The sequence below is a fragment of the Hippopotamus amphibius genome, chromosome 1 (genome assembly GCF_030028045.1).
Source record: "Hippopotamus amphibius kiboko isolate mHipAmp2 chromosome 1, mHipAmp2.hap2, whole genome shotgun sequence".
NCBI classification, from domain to species: Eukaryota; Metazoa; Chordata; class Mammalia; order Artiodactyla; family Hippopotamidae; genus Hippopotamus; species Hippopotamus amphibius.
This window is the reverse complement of record NC_080186.1, coordinates 126,735,128-126,748,799: the sequence shown is the minus strand read 5'-3', so window position 1 is coordinate 126,748,799 and position 13,672 is coordinate 126,735,128. Positions and strand designations below refer to the sequence as shown.

Below are 13,672 nucleotides of genomic sequence, written 5' to 3'. Positions count from 1 at the left end.
GGTATGGTTGGTGCTGAAAAGTGTCAAGGAGATTTTGTGTTGTGACAAACACGTGATGGACAAAAGAGAAAGTCAGAAATCAAATTGGGGAGGGCAGGGTTGGACTGTTGTGGGCATAATCCAATAGCATGTGGGTTTATACCTTGTTAGGTGAAAGAAGGGCACTGCCATTTCATGATCTAATATCATAGAAAACTTGTGCCACCTACTTTGGATAAATTGACTTGTTATGGAGATTGTACCCCATGTCAAGAAGTGAAGAAGTGAAGTTGAAAAGATAATTGGAAAATTGGAAGTGAAAATTCTTTATGCTGTAGAATGAAACAGACAAGATTACTCTCCTCACCTGTAATAGCCACCATTTCTACATCTACAATTTTAAATCTTACCCATCCTTCGAGGTCTGTCTCTAAGATGCTATCCCTGACTACATCAGTTCTCACCCATCTCCCAGCTCTTGACTACTCCAGTTAGAGATGAGGTCCTCAAACAGTTGGCCAAGGCACACTGGTGTGCCTGGAGCCACCAAAATAAGCTGACCAATTTTGCCCATGGAGTGAAATATATTGGTTCTGCAGTTGATTACACCTGCTGTTTCAGGGACATCTATCAGTTGGAATGTTAGCTGAGTAGACTGGGCCATCTTGCAAGGTAAAGTGGGACTCAGCTTGAGGCATATAGAGAAATAAATTAAGCTGGCACCAAAGAAAAGTTGCCCTTTTTTGGTGGAGCATGAAAGATCTTTGTCTTGTGAGGATATAAGAGATTGTGGTCAGGACAGTGCACAGTTTTGCTCAAACAGCAATATAAAGTTAAAAGCCAAATGGAAAGGCCACCTACAGAGGGACTGATAGACATCACAAAATGTTACCCAGTAGTGGAGTCTGCTTTGTAGTTACTGCTATCTTGTTTAGTGTCATTTTGAGTATTTAAATTTAAGTATGCCACTTAAATATCAAGGTCTAATATTTGAAAGTATGTCGTGATCAGAGGAAGTTGAGAATGTCTTGTGACTAGCATTTCTCTATTACATGTGTGGTTCTCCTAATTCCTCTCTGTGGCTTATGTGCTTTGATGGGAGAAAAGGACCTGATTTGTATTATCTTTGGTATCTCAGTAGCTACAGCCCAGTACATATTTGTAGGTTGTTTATGGAAGTTGCTTTTGGCTGTTTTGCTCAGTTGGGTTAAATTGGATTACATCAAAGGTTGAAATTTACTCCCAGAATCCCTGTGCCAGTTGGCTTAATAATCTTAAGTGGTACCTTAACCCTTTCTATTAAGTCACTTACCTGGAGAATGAACACCTTGGGTTGGAGGACTTAATGAAAAAGTCTGTCTAAATTTCTCAGAATCTACTACCAACACCACAAAAACTGTCTAATCTGGTAGCTTCATCTCAACACAAGAACAAGTATGTCTAAGAAAACCTTAAGTTAAACTGTATAAAAAGAAAATCTTAGCTTTGAAGAACAACCAGAGGAATATTCTTATATATTCTAGCACAGATACTCTTCAGACATAGGAAACAATCATCTTTGAAAGCAGAGTCTAAATTGTGAGCAAAAGTCTAAATTGTGTAAATTACGTTTAAGAAAAGCTTATCATCTATATGGAAAAAACTTTACAAAGGTATAAACCTTTACTGGTTTATAACTTCTAAATTGCTATTACTGATAATTACTAATCTGTATTTAATTAGATTTTTTGTGTTTTTAGCTATCAATTAAATACTCATTACGTGCTAACCACTTTGTATAAATGATCTCATTTAATAATCTAAACAACCCTGCAAAGTGATCATTGGTTACTTACTTGCGATCACAGTTATCAAGTATCAGAACCAGGATTCAATCTCAGGCCTTACTTGCTCCAAAGCTCTTGTGTTTAACCCATTCTTCTGGCTCCTTCGATTCATACAGTAACGTACATAGCAACTTACCTTACTTAGTCATTAGGGAAAACAGGCTGAATCCATCTTTCAGCAAGACCAAAGGAGCTTTTCTTAAAAAAACACTTTTAAAGGTGATATATCATCGAAAGCTCCTGATGATGAAACAATGTCAGTTTATCTCCAGCACATCAAGGTCATCAAAAGTCCCAGGATGCCTTATTCACTGTTCTACAGCAAGTCACAAAGGGTCTCCCATGCCTCCCGTGCTGTCTAAGATAGATAATATCCCAGGTTTCTCCAGTGTTTCCTGAGACTCATTGTGAGGTGATTTGCACAGCACGCTGTGGAGCAGGATCCTGTAGTCAAACAGTGCCAGGAGCTTTCCCTGATCCGCAGTGCACTTTGCAGTGTGTATGTAAGGAGGGGAGTGGAGGGGTGCCAGGAGTGATTTAATTCAGAGGTTTTGTTGGGAATGGGATAGACTGATCTTTCCAATCTTCCTCATCAATTTTCACTACCTAAAATAATGAAAGAGCTTTGGAACTAGGTTAGTTAGTTTCTCGACACCTGCTACCAATAGTCTCAACTATCAACCAACCATCCAGTGAAACCACTGAAAGGAAAATACATTTACCTAAGTTCTAAACTTCCTATGAATACTGTAGATTCCTGCATAAGCATATGAAAACATGTAATACATATTTGTTTCCTAATCTTCTGAGGTTACCTTTTATTTTAATGTATAACTATCAAGCTCCTATTTCATGTAATTGTAGGAAGTACAGTATCCTTCAGAGTATTCTGATGATTTCTAGAGAGGGTGTTAACTTCTCTGGTGGCTTCTTGTCACCTTTCACTCTAAATTCCCATGCCTGGCTCTATCCCTTAGTTCCCTTCTACTGTCTCATCTGCAGTTGCTGTCCTTGCTTCACAACATTTTGTACCGAGTATTGACACAGACCTCTTCTCCTGGATTCTCCAAAGACTGCACGGCTTTTATGAGGAATAGGCTTAAAAATTTGAGGATACAGCCCAGAAACAAAAAGAGGGTGGGTACAGCCCAGAAACAAAAAGAACTTAAATTTTAGTATCAGAATTCACAATTCTGAAGGTCTCAATCATTTCTCATCACAGATAGTTTCTTACTGGACTTTATATCCTTAGGACTCAACCAGCCAAGTTCCATAGGATCATCCTCAGATTTTCTCACAGGAGCCTTCTCTCTTTTTCTATTCGTTCTTTCTGCCTTCATTCATTCATAAAATATTTATTGGGCACCTGCTTATGCCAAACACTGTCCTAGATGCTCAGGATACACAAGCACATAAGACAAAGTACCTGCCTTCATAGAGCTTGAATTCCAGTAGGGGAGAGAGAAACAAAAAATGGAAATAAATTTTGACATTTTATATATCCTATGAAGGAAACAAACTGGGGACTGAAAGAATATCTGAGAAGGGCCTGCTTTAGGTAGGATGGTGAGAGAGGGGTTCTTGGCAGATGTGACATTTTAGTTGAGGAGAAGCTGGTCACGTGAGGATGAGACAGAACCCTACTGGAAGTCTCATTTAACCCCATATGGAAATGTGTGAAAATACTCTGACGTTTTGTGATAGGAAGAAAAAATTGGAAACAATGTAGATGTCCATCACTAGAGGAATGGATAAGTAAAATGGATATATACTACACATTAGTTAAAAGCAATGAACTAAATTTACATATAGCAATATAAATAGACCTAAAAACTTAATGTTGAGTGAAGAAGAAAATGTGATTTATAACAGTATCATTTAGGCAGATTTTTAAAAACTGCAACCACACTACATATTTTCAGGGATACATATATATTTAAATAAAGATTTGAGAGTAGATTGGAAGGACAATATATTAAATACACTAGAGATGTGCTTCTCAGAGTTCTGAACTTTAGCGTAGGAGACGATTTGGGTTATGGACTCAACTTACTTTGTAGTTTTGTTGCCCTTCAAATTAGATCCCTGGGCTAATTTTCAACACAGTCTTCCCTGTGGCTACAGGAGGTAGCTGACTCTGTAGTGTGCCTTAAGTTGATAGCTGGCTGACCTGATCTTGTCATTTTCCTTTTTCAAAGCTTTTAAAACAGCTAACCAAAGGCAAACAACTCAATAATTCTTATAATTGCTATTTCCCCTTACTATTCAAGTGCTTCCAGCTACTGCATAAGCCAGGGTTTCACCTCCATCTGAACCTCATCCCAATTCACCACCAGTGAGAGTTTTTTGCTAGATCCAAGGGCTATGTTCTTTATTCTGTTTCACCACCTTGTCTCCCTTAGAAGCAATGATAAGGGACATCCTTGCTTTATTCCTGTTTGTAAAAGGAATTCTTCCAAAGTTTTAGTTAGGTTTCATGTTGTAACTTTTCTTCTCAATATATTATGGAAATATGTCCATGCCAATAAATACTTATATATAACCAACCCTCATTATTGGTGGGGATTCTGTATTTACAAACTCATCTGCTCATTAAAATTTATTTGGAACCTCCCAGATCAATACTCATAGCGCCTTCACGCTCATTCATGGGTGTGAGCAGGGCACCAAAAAATTTCTCAATGTGTGCGTTCCCCACTGAAGTCAGGCAAGGCAATGTACTGCCTTCTTATTCCAGCTTTTGTACCGTAAGGAAGTGCCTTTTTCACAGTCTATTCTAGTATATTTTGGTGCTTTTTCTTGGTGACTTTAGTGTTTAAAATGGCCCCTAAGCGTAGTGCTGAAGTGCTATGTAGTGTTTCTAAAAGCAAGAACGCTATCATGTACCTTATGGAGAAAATATGAGTGTTGGATAAGCTTCATTCAGGCATGAGTAATAGTGCTTTTGGTCATGAGCTGAATGGTAATGAATCAAGAAGATATATTAGATAAGGCATTTTTAAACAGAAACACAATTTCAAAGATTATGCACTGATTGGCTCACAGAAACCTAACCTTATTTCTCCTAGGAGTGATGAGTAACTATTCATTAGTACAGTGCGTTTAGCAACTTAAACCTAATTTCCTGCAAATAATGAGAACCAGCTATATATCTTAAAATGTGAGAAACATTGCATGGGACATACTTCTACTACAAAAGAATTTATTATTTATCTGAAACAAACTCTATATATTTAATTACATCTCTTTAATTATGTTTCCCTGATGATTTGGATCTCCTTAACAGTTTGTAGAATTTGCTTATACATTTATTGCAGTTATAATCTGTGCTCCATTTAAATTGTTACTTATTTCATTCTTTTGTCCACTATATTCTTTAGTGAAAAAAGACTCTCAACATTAGCATTATGACCCACTATACTGAACATGTATTGGCATAAAATTGATAACTGAGAATTGATCTTCCAATTTGATTTGCTGAAGCATATACCATCTTTTCATTCTTCAGTGTTACTTAGCATCTCTTCATCATAGTCCACGTTCTTCAAGTGATAAAATCCATTTCAGAAGATAGTCACAGCAAGTTTCATAAAAATTATCTACTTCAACTCAGAAGTTCTTTTTCATTTTTATAACGTCCCTTTTAAAAATTGTCTTGACACTTAAAGGGATAACCTTTCATCGATTCTTAACATTCAACACATTTCTTTACACAGTAGAGTACTTCACTGACAGTGTTTACTCTTCAATTTGCATAATCCTATCGACAAACATGTTAGAAATTATAAACAAGAAATAAGTAAGCTCCACTCACTGGATTGTTAAAAAGTCAACAAACATTTTGAGACTTTTTCTTCAGAATTAAATAATGATTTCAGTGCTTCAAATAAACTGAGGATTCTCCCAACTGCGTTTGTTGAAGAGAGCCAGTGGTTTTTTGAATTCAAGAGAACTGAATAATATTGAATATCAACAAAGTCACAAAAACCTGTTAATCACTCAGTTCAGAGTCAATGTTGACTTAAGAGAATGATTTAATGACAATTGCTTTAATGTCAATAGAAAGACACAGATGCTGTTTGAGCAGCAGTACACAGAACACGGGCAAGATGACCAACACCTTCCAGAGAATCATTTATGCCGCCTCACCTTTGAATAAATATTGTTTGCATCTTTATGTAAATGCCCAGTAAAATTTGGATTTGTATTATCTCCACCATAAGGTTTTTTTGTTTTTTGTTTTTTTATTAACTCCTAACCCAATAAGATAAATCCTGAAAAAATTTGCCCTTGTTTCTGAAGTCTCACCTGGAGTGGATCACATTCAGCCTTATAAACAAACTTTTTCGTGAGAAAAAAATTGTACACGTGAAAATGTGCTTGCAATTTTAAAATTAGAAAATACTCTGAAAGCAGTATTTTTAAACAGTTCATTTGAGCTGAAAGTCTGATGATGATATACGGTGTGGAAGGCCATCCATTACAATTTTTTCTGTGATTATTTTATCTTCACCTGAATCTCTCAATCAGAAAGTGTTATTTTATAATTTTCTTTGATATCAGTTGAAGAAGAAATCATAAATCTCTTATGCTTAGTGCTTAGAATATTCTGGTTTATATGTGACTTTCCACCATTTTTTATGTTAAGTGTACAATTGCATACAGCACTAAGAACTTCAAAGGAACTTTTCCTTGCTTAATAAACGTCAGTTGTTCAGAAATTCATCATAAAATTTATACTTGTATTTTTGGCATTTTGGAGTTCAAATATACACAAATAAAAAGCAGATAATAGCAATCAACCACAAAAATTGGAAAGATTGAATTTGATCATCTCAAAACTATATTAGTGCATCTGTCGCTCATAGTCTGAACTAATAACCAATTGTAAACTGGAGTTGAACCAGCAAGAATTGTGAACCAACAAATTGCATTTAAAATATGATGCAAAAAATGTGAACTTCTGGTTTGCTTGCAAGGAAGAGCTGTACTTGTAAGGGATAGCATCCCCAAATAAAGCCAGAGCTGATCTTTTGTAAAGTTTTGGGAACATGGCATTTAGGCATTGGTGGATTTCAGAAGCAGAAGCATTTAGGAATTGATGGACTTTCAGCTGTGCTAGTGTAGTTACTGGAGTGAGGCTGCAATAGTTTTCTTGTAATAACTTTGTCTTGCTTTGCTATTAGGGTAATTCTGGCCTCCCAGAGTGAGTTGGGAAGCCTTCCTTCCTCCTCTATTTCATGCAAGAGTTTGTGAAGTATTGATAAAATGTACCAGTGGAAGCATCTGGGCCTTGGCTTTTCTTTATGAAAAGATTTTTAATTATTAATTTCATTTCCTTACTTGTTGTAGGTCTATTTTGATTGTCTAGTTCTTCTTGAGTCAGTTTTGATAATTTGTATTTTTCTAGGAATTTGCCGATTTCATATAAGTTGTTTAATTTGTTGGCATAAAATTGTTCACTATATTTCCTTTTAATTCTTTTAATTTTTCTAGGGCTAATGGTGATGTCCCCCTTTCATTAATGATTTTGGTGACACCCCCTTCTCTTTGTTGGTCTAGCTAAACATTTTTCAATTTTGTTGCTCTTTCTAGAGAACCAACTTTCATTTTATTTTCTCTATTGTTTTTCCATTTCCCATTTCATTGATTCCCACTGTGTAATTTATGATGTCCTATTTTCTACTTGAGTTTAGTTTTTTCTTCTTTATCTAGATTTTTAAGATAAAAGCTTACATTATTGATTTGAGATCTTTCTTCTTTGCTACTATATGTGTTTAAAGTTATAAATTTCACTCTAAGCACTGCTTTAACTGCATCCCATGCATTTTGATACACCAATTTCATTTTATTCAATTCTAAACAGTTTCTAATTTAACTTGTGATTTCTTCTTTGATCTATGGCTTATCTAGAAATGTATTTTTAATTTTCAAATGCTTGTGGATTTTCTCCCATCCAAGTACTAACCAGGCCTGACCCTGCTTAGCTTCTGAGATCAGAGGAGATCGGGCACGTTCAGGGTGGTATGGCTGTAGACTGGATTTTCTAAATTTTCTTTTGTTGTTGTTTTTAACTTATTTCCCTTGTAGTCAGAGAATATACTTTGTGTTATTTCAGTCCTTTTAAATTTATTCAGGTAATTGATATCTAGTCGCATGGCGTTGTGGTCAGAGAAAATGCTTGATACAATTTCAATTTTTTTGAATTTACCAAGGCTTGATTTGTGACCCAAGATGTGACCTATCCTGGAGAATGTTCCATGTGCACTTGAGAAGAAAGTGTATTCTGTAGTTTTTGGATGGAATGTCCTATAAATATCAATTAAGTCAAGATGGTCTAATGTGTCATTTAAAGCTTGTGTTTCCTTATTTATTTTCTGTTTGGATGATCTGTCCATTGATGTAAGTGGGGTGTTAAAGTCTCCTACTATTATTGTGTTACTATTGTTGATTTCCACTTTTATGGCTGTTAGTATTTGCCTTATGTATTGTGGTGCTCCTATATTGGGTGCATAGATATTTACAATTGTTATATGTTCTTTTTGGGTTGATCCCTTGATCATTATGTAGTGTCCTTCCTTGTCTCTTGTAATGGTCTTTACTTTAAAGTCTAATTTTTCTTATGAGTATTGATACTCCAGCTTTCTTTTGACTTCCATTTGCATGGAATATCTTTTTCCATCCCCTTACTTTCAGTCTATATGTGTCCCTTGGTCTGTAGTGGGTTTCTTGTAGACAGCATATGTAAGGGTCTTGTTTTTGTATCCATTCAACCAGTCTGTGTCTTTTGGTTGGAACATTTAATCCATTTACATTTGAGGTGATTATTGACATGTATGTTCCTATTACCATTTTCTTAATTGTTTTGGGTTTGTTTTTGTAAGTCTTTTCCTTCTCTTGTGTTTTCTGCTTAGAGAAGTTCCTTTAGCAATTGTTGTATGGCTGGTTTGGTGGTCGTGAATTCTCTCAACCTTTGCTTGTCTGTAAAGCTTTTGATTTCTCCGTGGAAACTGAATGAAATTGTTGCCGGGTAGAGTATTCTTGGCTGTAGCTTTTTCTCTTTCAGGACTTTCAGTATATCCTGCCATTCCCTTCTGACCTGCAGAGTTTCTGCAGAAAGATCAGCTGTTATCCTCATGGGTTTTCCCTTATATGTTATTTGTTGCTTTTCTCTTGCTGCTTTTAATATTTTTTCTTTGTGTTTAATTTTCATTAGTTTGATTAATATGTGCCTCGATGTATTTCTCCTTGGATTTATTCTGTATGGGACTCTCTGTGCTTCCTGGACTTGATTAATTATTTCCTTTTCCATGTTGGGGAAGTTTTCCACTATAACCTCTTCAAATATTTTCTCAGACTCTTTTTTTCCTCTTCTTCTGGGATGCCTATGATTCGAATGTTGGTGCACTTAATGTTGTCACCAAGGTCTCTAAGACTGTCTTCCTTTCTTTTTATTCTTTTTTCTTTTTCCTGCTCTGTGGCAGTTATTTCCCCCATTCTATCTTCCATAAGTGGTGCTGGAAAAATTGGACAGCTACATGTAAAAGAATGAAATTAGAACACTTCCTAACACCATACACGAAAATAAACTCAAAATGGATTAAAGACCTAAACGGAAGGCCAGACACTATAAAACTCCTTGAGGAAAACATAGGCAGAACACTCTATGACATACATCAAAGCAAGATCCTTTTGGACCCACCTCCTAGAATAATGGAAATAAAATCAAGAATAAACAAATGGGACCTCATGAAACTTAAAAGCTTTTGCACAGTAAAAGAAACCATAAACAAGACAAGAAGACAACCCTCAGAATGGGAGAAAATACTTGCCAATGAAGCAACTGACAAAGGATTAATCTCCAAAATATATAAGCAGCTCATGCAGTTTAATACCAAAAAGGCAAATAACCCAATCCACAAATGGGCAGAAGACCTAAATAGACATTTCTCCAAAGAAGACATGCAGATGGCCAAGAGGCACATGAAAAGATGCTCAACATCACTAATCATTAGAGAAATGCAAGTCAAAGCCACAATGAGGTATCACCTCACTCCAGTCAGAATAGCCATCATCAAAAAATCTAGAAACAAGAAATGTTGGAGAGGGCATGGAGAAAAGGGAACTCTCCTGCACTGTTGGTGGGAATGTAAGCTGGTACAGCCACTATGGAAAACAGTTTGGAGGTTCCTTAAAAAACTAAAAATGGAACTACCATATGACCCAGTAATGCCACTATTGGGCATATACCCTGAGAAAACCATAATCCAAAAAGAAACATGTAGCATAATGTTCACTGCAGCACTATTTACAATAGCCAGGACATGGAAGCAGCCTAAATGCCCATCAGCAGATGAATGGATAAAGAAGATGTGGCACATATACACAATGGAATATTACTCAGCCATTAAAAGGAATGAAGTTGAACTATATGTAATGAGGTGGATAGAACTAGAGGCTGTCATACAGAGTGAAGTAAGCCAGAAAGAGAAAAACAAATACTGTATGCTAACTCATATACATGGAATCTGAAGAAAGGGTCCTGATGAACCCAGTGACAGGGCAAGAATAAGGATGCAGATGTAGGGAAGGGACTTGAGGACACAGGGCTGGGGTGGGGTGGGGGGGCAAAGGGGAAGCTGGGGTGAAGTGAGAGAGTAGCATAGACATAGATGTACTACCACATGTAAAATAGATAGCTAGTGGGAAGTTGCTGTATGGCAAAGGGAGATCAACTCAACGATGGGTGATGCTTTAGAGGGCCAGGACAGGGAGGGTGGGAGGGAGTCGTGGGAGGGAGTGGATATGGGGATATATGTATAAATACAGCTGATTCACTTTGTTGTACCTCAAAAACTGGTACAAGAGTATAAAGCAATTATATTCCAATAAAGAGCTTAAAAATTTATTGTTTTATGGCCTAGCACAAATTAAACATATGATTAAATAGATAATGGATAGATTATGGTCTATCATAGATAATGTTCCATGTGAACCTGAAGAAAATGTGTATTCTGTTATTGGGAAGAATTTTCTATAAATGCTAATTAAGTCAAGTAGAATGACAGTGTTGTTCAAGTCTTCTATATCTTTGCTGATTTTACACCTAATTGTTTTATCAATTATTGAGAGTGGAGTGTTGAAGTCTTCTTTCAACTCATTCAGTTTTTGTTTTATATATTTTAGGGTTCTGTTTTTAGATGTATTATGTTTATAATTGTTTTAAGTAAACTTTTTCCCCTTAATGTCTATTTTCTCTGTTATTAGCATAGCCATTATAGCTCTCTTTTAGTTACTGTTTACATTATATATCTTTTTTCATCCTTTTAATTTCAACATGTTTGTTTTTGAATTTTAATTTCAACCTGTTTGTGTCTTATCTACAGCATACAGTTTGATTATGTTTTATTTTGAAATCCAGTCTGACAATCTCTGCCTTTTTATCGGAGTATTAACTATCCATTTACATATGATATGTTTGGATTTACATCTGCCATTTTGCTATTTGCTTTTTGTTTTGTTTTTATTGGAGTATAGTTGCTTTACAATGTTGTGTTAGTTTCTGCTGTAAAGCAAAGTGAATTAGCTATATGTATACATATATCCCCTCCTTTTAGATTTCCTTCCCATTTAGGCATTAAGTAGAGTTCCCTGTGCTGTACAGTAGGTTCTCATTAGTTATCTATTTTATACATAGTAGTGTATATTTGTCAATCCCAATCTCCCAATTCATCCCACTCCCCCTTCCCCATCTTGGTATCCATACGATTGTTCTCTACGTCTGTGTCTCTATTTCTGCTTTGCAAATAGGTTCATCTGTATCATTTATCTAGATTCCAACATATATGCGTTAATGTACAATATTTGTTTTCCTCTTTCTGACTTTGTATGAGAGTCTCTTGGTCCATCCACGTCTCTGCAAATGGCACAATTTCATTTCTTCTTATAGCTGAGTAATATTCCATTGTATATACGTACCACATCTTCTTTATCCATTCCTCTGTTGATGGACATTTAGGTTGTTTCTGTGTCTTGGCTATTGTAAATAGTGATGCAATGAACTTTTGGGGTGCATGTGTCTTTTCAAATTATGGTTTTCTCCAGGTATATTCCCAGGAGTGGGATTGCTGGATCATATGGTAGTTCTATTTTTAGTTTTTTAAGGAACCTCCTTAGTGTTCTCTATAGTGGCTGTAGCAATTTACATTCCCACCAAAAGGGTTCCATTTTCTCCACACCCTCTCCAGCATTTATTGTTTCTAGATTTTTTTGATGATGGCCCTTCTGACTGGTGTGAGGTGATACCTCATTGTAGTTTTGATTTGCATTTATCTAATAATTAGTGATGTTGAGTATCTTTTCATGTGCCTCTTGGCCATCTGTATGTCTACTTTGGAGAAATGTCTATTTAGGTTTTCTGTCCATTTTTTGACTGGATTATTTCTTTTGATACTGAGCTGCATTGAGCTGTTTGTATATTTTGGAGATTAATTCCTTGTCATTTGCTTTGTTTGCAAATATTTTCTCCCATTCTGAGGATTGTCTTTTCATCTTGTTTTTGGTTTCCTATGCTTAAAAAGCTTTTAAGTTTAATTAGGTCCCATTTGTTTATTTTTGTTCTTATTTTCATTACTCTAGGAGAGGGTAAAAAAACATCTTGCTGCTTATTTATGTCAAAGAGTGTTCTGCTTATCTTTTCCTCTAAACGTTTCATAGTGTCTGGCTTTACATTTAGGTCTTTAATCCATTTTGAGTTTATTTTTGTGTGTGGTGTTAGAGAGTGTTCTATTTTCATTCTTTAACATGTAGCTGTCCAGTTTTCCCAGCACCACTTACTGAACAGACTGTCTTTTCTCCATTGTACATTGTTGCCTCCTTTGTCATAGATTAGGTGACCATAGGTGCGTGGGTTTATCTCTGGGCTTTCTATCCTGTTCCATTGATCTATATTTCTTTTTTTGTGCCAGTACCATATTGTCTTGACTACTGTAGCTTTATAGTATAGTTTGAAGTCAGGGAGCCTGATTCCTCCAGCTTGATTTTTCTTTCTCAGTATTGCTTTTGACTATTTGGGGTTTTTTGTGTTTCTACACAAATTGTAAAAATTTTTGTTCTAATTCTGTGAAAAAAATGCCATTGGTAATTTGATAGGGATTGCATTCAATCTGTAGATTGTTTTGGGTAGTATAGTTATTTTCACAATATTGATTCTTCCAATCCAAGAACATGGCGTATCTCTCCATCTGTTTGTGTTGTCTTTGATTTCTTTCATCAGTATCTTACAGTTTTTTGAGTACAGGTCTTTTGCCTCCATAGGTAGGTTTATTCCTAGGTATATTATACTTTTTGTTGCAATGGTAAATGGGAGTGTTTCCTTAATTTCTCTTTTTGATCTTTCATTGTTAGTGTATAGGAATGCAAGAGATTTCTGTGTATTAATTTTGTATCTTGCAATTTACCAAATTAATTGATTAGCTCTAGTTGTTTTCTGGTGGCATCTTAAGGATTTTCTATGCACATGTTGAGGTAGGTTCCCTCTAAGTTCACTTTCTGGAAAGTTTTTATCATAAATCTGTGTCGGATTTTGTCAAAAGCTTTTTCTGCATCCATTGAGATGATCATATGGTTTTTATTCTTTAATTTGTTAATATGGTGTATCACCTTGATTGATTTGCCTATATTGAAGAATCCTTGCATCCCTGGGATAAATCCCACTTGATCACAGTGTATGATGCTTTTAATGTGTTGTTGGATTTTGTTTGCTAATATTTTGTTGAGGATTTTTGCGTCTATGTTTATCAGTGATATTGGTCTGTAACTTTCTTTTTTTGTGGTTTTGTGGTTTTTTTGTCTGGTTTTGGTATCAG

At 35.7% G+C, this 13,672-nt stretch overlaps 1 protein-coding gene across 1 annotated transcript in view; it reads right to left on the bottom strand.

The window, feature by feature from the left end:
* CLK4 (CDC like kinase 4) overlaps window positions 1-13,672 on the bottom strand; it is a 121,687-nt gene that overhangs the window by 24,202 nt on the left and 83,813 nt on the right. The window lies entirely within an intron of this gene.